Source organism: Urtica dioica, chromosome 6 (assembly GCF_054948205.1).
Source record: "Urtica dioica subsp. dioica isolate 48M chromosome 6, U.dioica_male_clone48M_v1_H2, whole genome shotgun sequence".
NCBI lineage: Eukaryota > Viridiplantae > Streptophyta > Magnoliopsida > Rosales > Urticaceae > Urtica > Urtica dioica.
Window position 1 is genome coordinate 17,597,275 of NC_142761.1, and position 10,311 is coordinate 17,607,585.

Genomic DNA, 10,311 nt, shown 5'->3' on the forward strand with positions numbered 1-10,311 from the left:
GTGCTAATCGATTATTCCTTCGTTGGCAAATCGAGAAAACAAGACGCGCACAACACAACAAAGACGCGCAAATCGGTTATGCCTTCGTTGGCAAGTCGAGAAAATAAGACGCGCACAACACAATAAAGCCGTGCCAATCGATCACGCCCTCATTGGTAGATCGAGAAAATGAGCCACGCACGATCAACCCGAAACAAAAAGTCATCCCTCGCGACGCGCGAAAGCCACTCTTCATGATGCAAACCCGAGAGCATTCATCCCGCATCCGCATAAAAGCGTAGATTTTTAGTTTCCACTCGACCTACGCTCGACCGGAAACTCGGGGGGCTAATGTTGTTGGCCCGTCTAGGGCCAACGGGAACAAGGGCATCTCTTCGACCCACATGGCTAGTACGAGGTCTTGGGCGGCGGAACCCTGACTCAACCAGGAGCCGGCCCAAACCAATGGCCAAGTCAAAGCCCAGCCATGGGCCGAGTCAATGGCTCACTCGGCCATTGGCTAGGTCAAATGGCTCACTCGGCCATTGGACAGTCCACTCGGCCAATGGCCGGTTGAACCCCTCAGCCACCAAGGCAGTTCACTCTGCCATTGGCCGAGTGAACCTTCCAGCAGTTCACTCGGCCAATGGCCGAGTGAACCCCTCAGCCACCAAGGCAGTTCACTCAGCCATTGGCCGAGTGAACCTTCCAGCAGTTCACTCGGCCAATGGCCGAGTGAACCCCTCAGCCACCAAGGCAGTTCACTCGGCCATTGGCCGAGTGAACCTTCCAGCAGTTCACTCGGCCAATGGCCGAGTGAACCCTTCAGCCACCAAGGCAGTTCACTCGGCCATTGGCCGAGTGAACCTTCCAGCAGTTCACTCGGCCAATGGCCGAGTGAACCCTTCATCCACCAAGGCAGTTCACTCGGCCATTGGCCGAGTGAACCTTCCAGCAGTTCACTCGGCCAATGGCCGAGTGAACCTTCCAGCCGGCCATCCAGTTCACTCGGCCATTGGCCGAGTGAACCTTCCAACAGTTCACTCGGCCAATGGCCGAGTGAACCTTCCAGCTGCCCATGCAGTTCACTCGGCCATTGGCCGAGTGAACCTTCCAGCAGTTCACTCGGCCAATGGCCGAGTGAACCTCAGCCGGCGCAAGACCTTCACTCGGCCAATGGCCGAGTGAACCTCACCACCATGTTCACTCGGCCATTGGGCGACCCAGCCTCCTCCAAGGCCGACCCAAACATTCTCACTCGGCCAAGGGGTCTTCAAACCACCCCTTGGTTGCCTATAAATACCAAGGCACCCCCCTTGGTCCAGGTAATCCATTTTTGAGTCCCGAAACGCTGCCGAACTCGTACTTCGCCCGTTTCGCTCATCTTTGGCCTCTAAACACCCCTAAAACCTCTATCTCTACCTCAATCCCACTAATGTTGAGCGTCGGAGAGGTAAACAGGGGCACCCCCCCTGTTTCCCCTTTGTAGTTCACGTGTTCTCTACTCCTTTTCAGGTACTCTGACGAGCTCAAGGGACATCCACAGCTAAGGGACGACTCGGGATACCGGGTCCGACACGCTCGAGTCAAGACGAGACCACTTGGTCCAGCCTTGGGTCTAACCGTCTTTGGCTCCTAAATAGTTGTCCGAAAAACAGCGACAACAGGACCCGATCTTCTTCGCGGACAAGAACGGCGCTTACGGCTGTTTAAGAGACGGCGAGGTATACGTATAGCACCTTGCCCTCTTTTGGTTTGGAGAGAAATGGTGGGGACCCGAAGTAAGCCTTCATCTCTTGAAAGGCTTTTTTGCATTCATCAGTCCACTCAAAGTTGTCCGTCTTCTTCAAAGCTTTGAAGAATGGTTGACACTTGTCGATGGCTTTCAACACAAAGCGCGTCATAGCAGCAATCCCACCGGTCAGGCTTTGCACCTCTTTGACTCGTTTTGGATACTTCATCTGAAGGAGTGCCTTGATCTTTTCGAGATTCGCCTCTATCCCTCGTCGGCTGACGATGTATCCAAGGAATTTCCCGGATTTAACCCCGAACACGCACTTATTGGGGTTGAGTTTCATTTTATATCGGCGGATGATTGTGAACATCTCCCTTAGGTGTGTACGTGATTAGTTGCATGTAGGCTTTTAACGAGCATGTCGTCCACGTACACTTCCATGGTCTTGCCGATTTGATTGACGAAGATTCGATTAACTAATCGTTGGTAAGTTGCTCCCGCATTCTTAAGGCCGAAAGGCTTGACCTTATAACAGTAGAGACCTCAATCGGTGACAAAGGTTGTCTGAATTTATTCGGGCTCATGCATTCGAATTTGGTTGTAGCCCGAATAGGTGTCCATGAAGCTGACGAGTTCATGGCCAGATACACGCTAAACTCCCCCGTACACATACGGGGATACAGGCTTAAGAAGGATCGCAAGATACATGCTTAAGTCCCCCGCACACACACGGGGATACAGGCTTAAGAAGCTCAAACTCCGACGGCCCTTCGAGCATACGGGTTTGAGTGAAACCGTCGGCCTACCCGGTATACCGTAAGTCGCGTAAAGGCGCAAATGAAAGTCGTTGGGCTACCCCCGACGCATGTATGTCGCGTAAAGGCGCTGCCTCAAACCCTAACAGCCAAATCTGAGCCATATACACATTCGGTCGCCAATTGCACGAAGCACACGGGTTTGAGTAAAATCGTTGGCCTAACCTGGCATCCCGTAAGTCACGTAAAGGTGCATGTAAAGGCGGCAGGGCCACTCACTCCACCACACATACGTTTGGTTGCCTATGGCACGAACCCAAAGTCGCCGGGCCATACCCGGCGTAACACATATGTTCGGTCGCCTATGGCACGAACCCAACGTCGCCGGGCAATACCCGGCACAACACATACATTCGATCGCCTATGGCATGAATGCAAAGCCACCGGGCCATACTTGGTGCAAAACATACGTTCGGTCGCCTATGGAACGAAGCCGGGCCATACCCGGCGTAACACATACGTTCGGTCGCCTATGGCACGAACCCAAAGTCGCCGGGCCATACCCGACGCAACACATATGTTCGGTCGGGCCATACCCGGCGCAACGCTTACGTTCGGTCGCCTATGGCACGAACCCAAAGTCGTCGGGCCATGCCCAGCGCCACGCATACGTTCGGTCGCCTATGCCATGAACGCAAAGCCGCAGGGCCGTACCCGGCACAACACATACGTTCGGTCGCCAATGGCACGAACACGAAGCCCCCGAGCCATACCCGGCGCGACATCTTTGGCCACCAAATGGCACGAAGCAAAGTCGTTGGGCCACCTCCAATGCAACAGCCAAATTTTGGCACGCCAAACGATCGGCCTAACCCGACGTACCGATATCGCCATTCAATATGGGTCGGTTGACCACAACGAGTTACCCCTAGCAACAAAAGCTGAGCAATGCCTGACCAGGCATGAACGCCTCTCGCCTCGAACGCTAAATGACGACGAGTCATAACTGAGAGAGTGGAGTTTGAATCCCGACTAGGGACACGAACCTGCCAAAACTATTGGCAAGGGTACAAGTCCTTCGTGCCATAGCAGCTCACATAGAAGGCACATACGAGCAACATCGCTCAGAAAACCGACAACAAGATAGCATTCGACTTGAAAGCAATAAATATCTCATGAATAGAAAGAGATACCACTCCGAATCCAACGAATACGTGCTAAAGGCCAATGTGCTAAAACAAAGCAAAATCCTGAGAAAGGAAAAGCAAAGCGCTAAACATACACGCTATATAAATATAAAGAGCCACTTGGCTCACGATGCACCCTCATCAAGAGGGGTAAACAAAGTGTTGAAAAAGTGGAAGGTGACCCCCGAGTCTCATTATCGGCTGCGGTCGCTTCCAGACACTCCACCGCCCCAGCTCGACGGGTCTCCTCCATCTCGATGTCGTAGTCGTCCAGCAAATCGGACGCTCGCCGCTTCCCTTCAGCAAGCAAAGAAGGAAAGGCAAGCATTCTCCTCCTCCAAAGAGTCGCGCTTGCGCTCTGCCCGAACACGCGCCGCTTCGCTCAAAGCAAGCTTGTTGGAATTGATCTAGGGTTTAAGAAAAAGTTTAACGCTTCGGTAAGTGGCGGAATTTTAAAATTTTCTTTTAACAAGTAAAACGGTTTTACTAACCTAGACAAAGAGCAAGCACATGTAAATAAAAACTAATATGAGCATAGAAGTTTACTAACCTTTTTAGACGCTTGAACGTTGAGAAGCTTTTGGAAAAAAGGTTGCAACGTTCGTCTCCCCTCGCAGCACGTCTCTCTTCCTTCCTCGGCAACTCGAGCAACCACGAAAGTTTTTATCACTAAATCACTCGAGAGAAAAGGAATTAGTGAGTGGGCACTTTTAAACACTACGACTTAAGAACGAGTTTTGAAGTCGCAGAGCTAAACACTAGGTCAAATGAGGACCTAGGTGCCAAAACAAAAACCGAAAATAACTAGAGAGAGAGAGAAAGGATCGGCCACAAGGTCTGGAGAGAGAAGCTCTCAATCTCTAACTTATGTGGGATGAATAGAATGAGAGGAATGAGGTCTCTATTTATAGGGGAGGAATGAGCAAATCTTATTTCCTCTTTTCTACCCATGTTGGACGTTCATGACATGTCATGCAAGTCCTTGGATTTGTTTCCTCATTCGTTCTATCTTAGTTGGCCGAAAATGCACTTTCCTTCTAGAGGAAATTTGTTTCTTCTTTTTCTTTTGGCAAGTATCTTCATACATTAATGCACAAAATAAACTCTCTTTCTCACTATTGCATGAACGAAATTCAGCCTTATTTTCCTTGGGTTGGACGAAATTTGAGCTTCTAGAAGGAGCTTCTAGATGTTTCTTCATTTGTTCATGACAACATAAGAAAAGCCCATTAAGAGTTTTCAAGTAAAATTCTATGAAATGAAATTAATCCTCAAGGCCCAAATTCTTTAAGTTGGCCGTGTGATTTAAATTTCATTTTTCGTCATATGACAATGTCAAAAAATTTATTGACATTCATTTCGTCCTATGTCTAAAAAGACAAAAATACCCTTTAGACAATTTTCACAAAACTTGTCTCGTTCTTGTTTTGACTTAGCTGCTAGTTTAACTATTCCTACTCGATATGATTTGTGACAGTGACCTCATGGATCCAAATGAACAAAGCTTGAGCTAAACACTTAGACTCAAAATTTCACAAACCTTTTCCAATTTTAGCTCAATGTCAACTGACTCCACTAATGAGTTGACACTGAAAATCTCTCGGTTCAAATGAATTTATTTTCTACTCAATAATTCAACCTAATTGTAATGAGCGGATCCACTGAATATTATCTATGTTTACCCTTCATGAATATCATCAGCTAGTCGGGATTTACAAAATTACCATTTTACCCTTCTAGCAGTTATTTCCTCAACTTCTTTGTCAATTGTGAATAAGTCAGAAACAATGTATTGACGAGGAGCTAACAAGTCACATTGTTTCGTCCAAAAGAGTCAAGACTCAATTTGGACACTGGCCAGTTCATTTATTCACATTCCAAGGAACAAAGCATGAGGTGATATACATTGCATTTCAGCAATCTTGTACATGAATTCCATATCTATGAGGACTTCGCAAAGTTACTCATGACATTCTCACAACTTAGTACTTCACCAATAGGCCCTGTTCGGAATCACATAGTGAGTCCGAACTCTGACTTTCTCAAATGAGAATACGTAAGTTGTGAAATGGCATGTCTCATTTCAGGATTAAGGTAAGCATGATGCAATTCATACGTAGTGACTTCGAGACATAAGAGGTTAAATGGTTTGTTCTTATCTTGTCTCTAGAAGTGCACTGGTCAATTCAGTACCTTCGGAAGATACCTAGAAGAACTATAGAGTCTCCAACTCTCAATGCCCCATAACTAGACATCATAGATTCTCCTAAAATTCATACTGAGGTCAATAGTCCTTTGACCCTTAGATTGCGAATATATCGTTTTAAGCAATCTACGAAGAGTTTGTTCATGCAAATCTACATTGGTCTCTTCGTAAGTTGTTATGTTTGTTTATGGACTAAAAACTAATGTTTTATCATAAAGCTTCAAACAGACAAGGAAGAATGAATGAACGTTTCAACTTTTTATTAATGAATAAGCAATTACAAGCAAGAGTCTTCGTGAGACTTTATTACATCAAATGTACATAGATAGACACTACTACTCTTCTTGTGGGCACCATTGACAACAAACTCCCACTTGACTCAAAGAAGATCTGATTAGTCCTACATGCCTAATCCCTCTCGAAGTTGGTCGAAGACCTTGTTCGCTAGGGCCTTGGTGAATAGATCTGCCAGAGATCTACTTCACCTCCACGTCTCTGCGCTGCGTGCTCTCTCGAATCAAATAGTATTTCCTCTCAATATGTTTAGAGCGCTTATGGCTTCAAGGTTCCTTTGAGTTAGCGACAGCCCCACTATTATCACAATAAAGGGTCATGGGCTCGAAACGTTTGGAACAACTTCCAAATACTTAAGGAATTTTCTAAGCCATACAGCCTCTTTAGATGCTTCACAAGCAGCCACATATTCTGCTTCCATTGTGGAGTCAGCAATGCAAGATTTCTTAATGCTCCTCCACACAACAGCTCCACCATTAAGTATGAACACAGATCCCGAAGTGGATTTCTTGGAATCCTTATCCGCTTGAAAATAGGAGTCGGTATATCCCCTCATAGTCAGGTCAGTACCTGAGTAAGTAAGCATCAAGTTCCTAGTTTTGCGAAGATACTTAAGAACATGCTCAACAGCAATCCAGTGCTCGGGTCCATGGTTGGATTGGAAACGGCTAACTACGCCAACATCGAAAGATATATCAGGTCTAGTGCAAAGCATAGCATACATGAGGCTTCCTACTATTGGAATTGATCTAGGGTTTAAGAAAAAGATTAAACGCTTCGGGAAGCGGCGGAATTTTAAAAAATTTCTTTACAAGTAAAAACAGTTTTTACTAACCTAGACAAAGAGCAAGTACATGTAATTAAAAAACTAATATGAGCTAGAAGTTTACTAACCTTTCTTGAAGCTTGAACTTTGAAGAAGCTTTTGGAAAGTTTGCAACGCTCGTCTCCCCTCGTAGCACGTCTCTCTTTCTTTCCTCGGCACCTCGAGCAACCACGAAAGTTTCTATCACTAAATCACTCGAAATAAAGGAATTGGTGAGTGGGCACTTTTAAACACTACGACTTAAGAACGAGTCTTGAAGTCGCAGAGCTAAACACTAGGTCGAGTGAGGACCTAGGTGCCAAAACAAGAAAAATTTAAAATAAACTAGAGAGAGAGAGAGAGGAGTTTCGGTCACAAGTTCTAGAGAGAGAGTCTCTCAAATCTCTAAAACTTGGATGAATGAAAAGTGAGGAATGGGGCTCCTGTTTATAGGAGAGGTTTTACCTTCAATAAGGTAGTTTCCTCTTCTATAGAATATCACATATTCATGAGCAAAAATCCCTTATTTCCCATTCCATTTTGGGCGCCCAAGGCAGCCTCCTAGAGGCTTGGATTTGTTTCCTTTTTTTTGTTCCTTGGCTTACCTTTTTCTCACTTGGCCGATTACCCTAATGCATACACATGCAAATTTGTTTCCTCTTTTTCTTTTGGCAAGTATCTTGATACATTTATGCACAAAATATTCTCTCTTTCCTCTTGGGTGGTGGGCGCCTATTCTAATACTAGAAAGGCCTTCTAGAAGCTTTTCCACTTGTTCATGACAACATGAAAAAGGCCCATTAAGAATTTTCAATAACATTCTTATGAAATGATATTAATCCACAAGGCCCAATAAATCTTATTTTGGCCGAGTGATGCATGTCATCAAATGACCTTGTCAAAAAAATTTATTGACATTCATTTCATCATATGTCTCAAAAGACAAAAAATACCCTTTTAACTATTTTCGTTCTTGTTTTCACTTAGCTTCCAGTTTAACTATTCCTATCGATGTGATTCGTGACAGTGACCTCATGGACCCAAATGAACAAAGCTTGAGCTAAACACTTGGACTTAAAAGTTCACAAACCTTTTCCAAGTTTAGCTTAATGCCAACTAACTCCACTAAAGAGCTGACACTGAAAATCTCTCGGTTCAAATGAATTTATTTTCTACTCAAGAATTCACCTAATTATAATGAGCGGATCCACTGAATATTATCTATGTTTACCCTTCATGAATGTCATCAGGTAGTCGGGATTTACTAAATTACCATTTTACCCTTCTAGCTGTTATTTCCTCAACTCCTTTGTCGCTTGTGAATAAGTTAGAAACAATGTATTGACGAGAAGCTAACAAGTCACATTGTTTCATCCAAAAGAGTCAGGACTCAATTTGGACACTGGCCAGTTCATTTATTCACACTCCAAGGAACAAAGCATGAGGTGACATACATTGCATTTCAGCAATCTTGTACATGAATTCCATATCTATGAGAACTTCACAAAGTTACTCATGACATTCTCACAACTTAGTACTTCACCAATAGGCCCTGTTCGAAATCAAATGAGAATACTAAGGTGTGAAATGACATGTCTCATTTCAGGATTAAGGTAAGCATGATGCAATTCATACATAGTGACTTCGAGACATAAGAGGTTAAATGGTTTGTTCTTATCTTGTCTCTAGAAGTGCACTGGTCAATTCAGTACCTTCGGAAGATACCTAGAAGAACTATAGAGTCTCCAACTCTCAATGCCTCATAACCAGACATCATAGATTCTTCTAACAATCATACTGAGGTCAATAGTCCTTTGACCCTAAGATTGCGAATATATCGTTTTAAGCAAACTACGAAGAGTTTGTTCATGCAAATCTACATTTGTCTCTTCGTAAGTTGTCAAGTTTGTTTATGGACTAAGGTTTTATCATAATGCTTCAAACAAAGAAAGAATGAATGAACGTTTCAACTTTATTAATGAATGAATAAGAAATTACAAGAAAGAGTCTTCATGAGACTTTATTACATCAAATGTACAAAATAAAGATTACAACTCTTCTTGTGGGCACCATTGACAACAAACTCCCACTTGACTCAAAGAAGATGTGTGTAGTCTTTCATGCCTAATCCCTCACGATGTTGGTCGAAGACCTTGTTCGCTAGGGCCTTGGTGAATGGATCTGCGAGGTTGTCCACCGTTGAGATCTTCTTCACTTCCACGTCTCCGCGCTGCACGATCTCTAGAATCAAATGGTATTTCCTCTCAATATGCTTAGAGCGCTTATGGCTTCTAGGTTCCTTTGAGTTAGCGACATCCCCACTATTATCACAATAAAGGGTCATGGGCTCGTCGACGTTTGGAACAACTTCCAAATACTTAAGGAACTTTCTAAGCCATACAGCCTCTTTGGATGCTTCACAAGCAGCCACATATTTTGCTTCCATTGTGGAGTCAGCAATGCAAGATTGCTTAATACTTCTCCACACAACAGCTCCACCATTAAGGATGAACACATATCCCGAAGTGGATTTCCTGGAATCCTTATCCGCTTGAAAATTGGAGTCGGTATATCCCGTCATAGTCAGGTCAGTACCTTAGTATGTAAGCATCAAGTTCCTAGTTCTTCGAAGATACTTAAGAACATGCTTAACATCAATCCAGTGCTCGGGTCCAGGGTTGGATTGGAAACGGCTAACTACGCTAACGGCGAAACATATATCAGGTCTAGTGCAAAGAATAGCATACATGAGGCTTCCTATGGCAGAGGCGTAAGGGATCTTCCTCATGTCTTCAATCTCTTGTGCAGTCTTGGGAGACTGGTCCTTAGAGAGTGAAACTCCATGTCTAAAGGGTGTTTGACCCCTCTTGCAGTCTTGCATCGAGAAGCGATCCATCACCTTATCAATATAAGATGCTTGAGAGAGTGACAGGGTCTGGTTTTTCCTATCTCGAAAGATTTGGATCCCCAGAATGTACGCGGCTTCTCCTAGATCCTTCATATCGAATTGCTTTGCCAGCCAGACCTTAACCTCAGATAACTTACCCACGTCATTACCAATGAGTAGTATATCATCGACATATAATACCAGAAACACAACTTTGCCTTCGTGTATTAACTTGTAAACACAAGGCTCATCTATTGACTGTTCAAAGCCAAAGCTCTTTACAGTTTCATCGAATCTAATATTCCATGACCTAGATGCTTGCTTTAGTCCATAGATGGATTTAAGCAACTCACAAACCTTGGTCTCTTGACCTTTATCCACGAAACCGTCTAGTTGAGCCATGTAAATGCGCTCGTCAAGATTGCCATTCAGAAAGGCTGTCTTGACATCCATTTGCCAGATC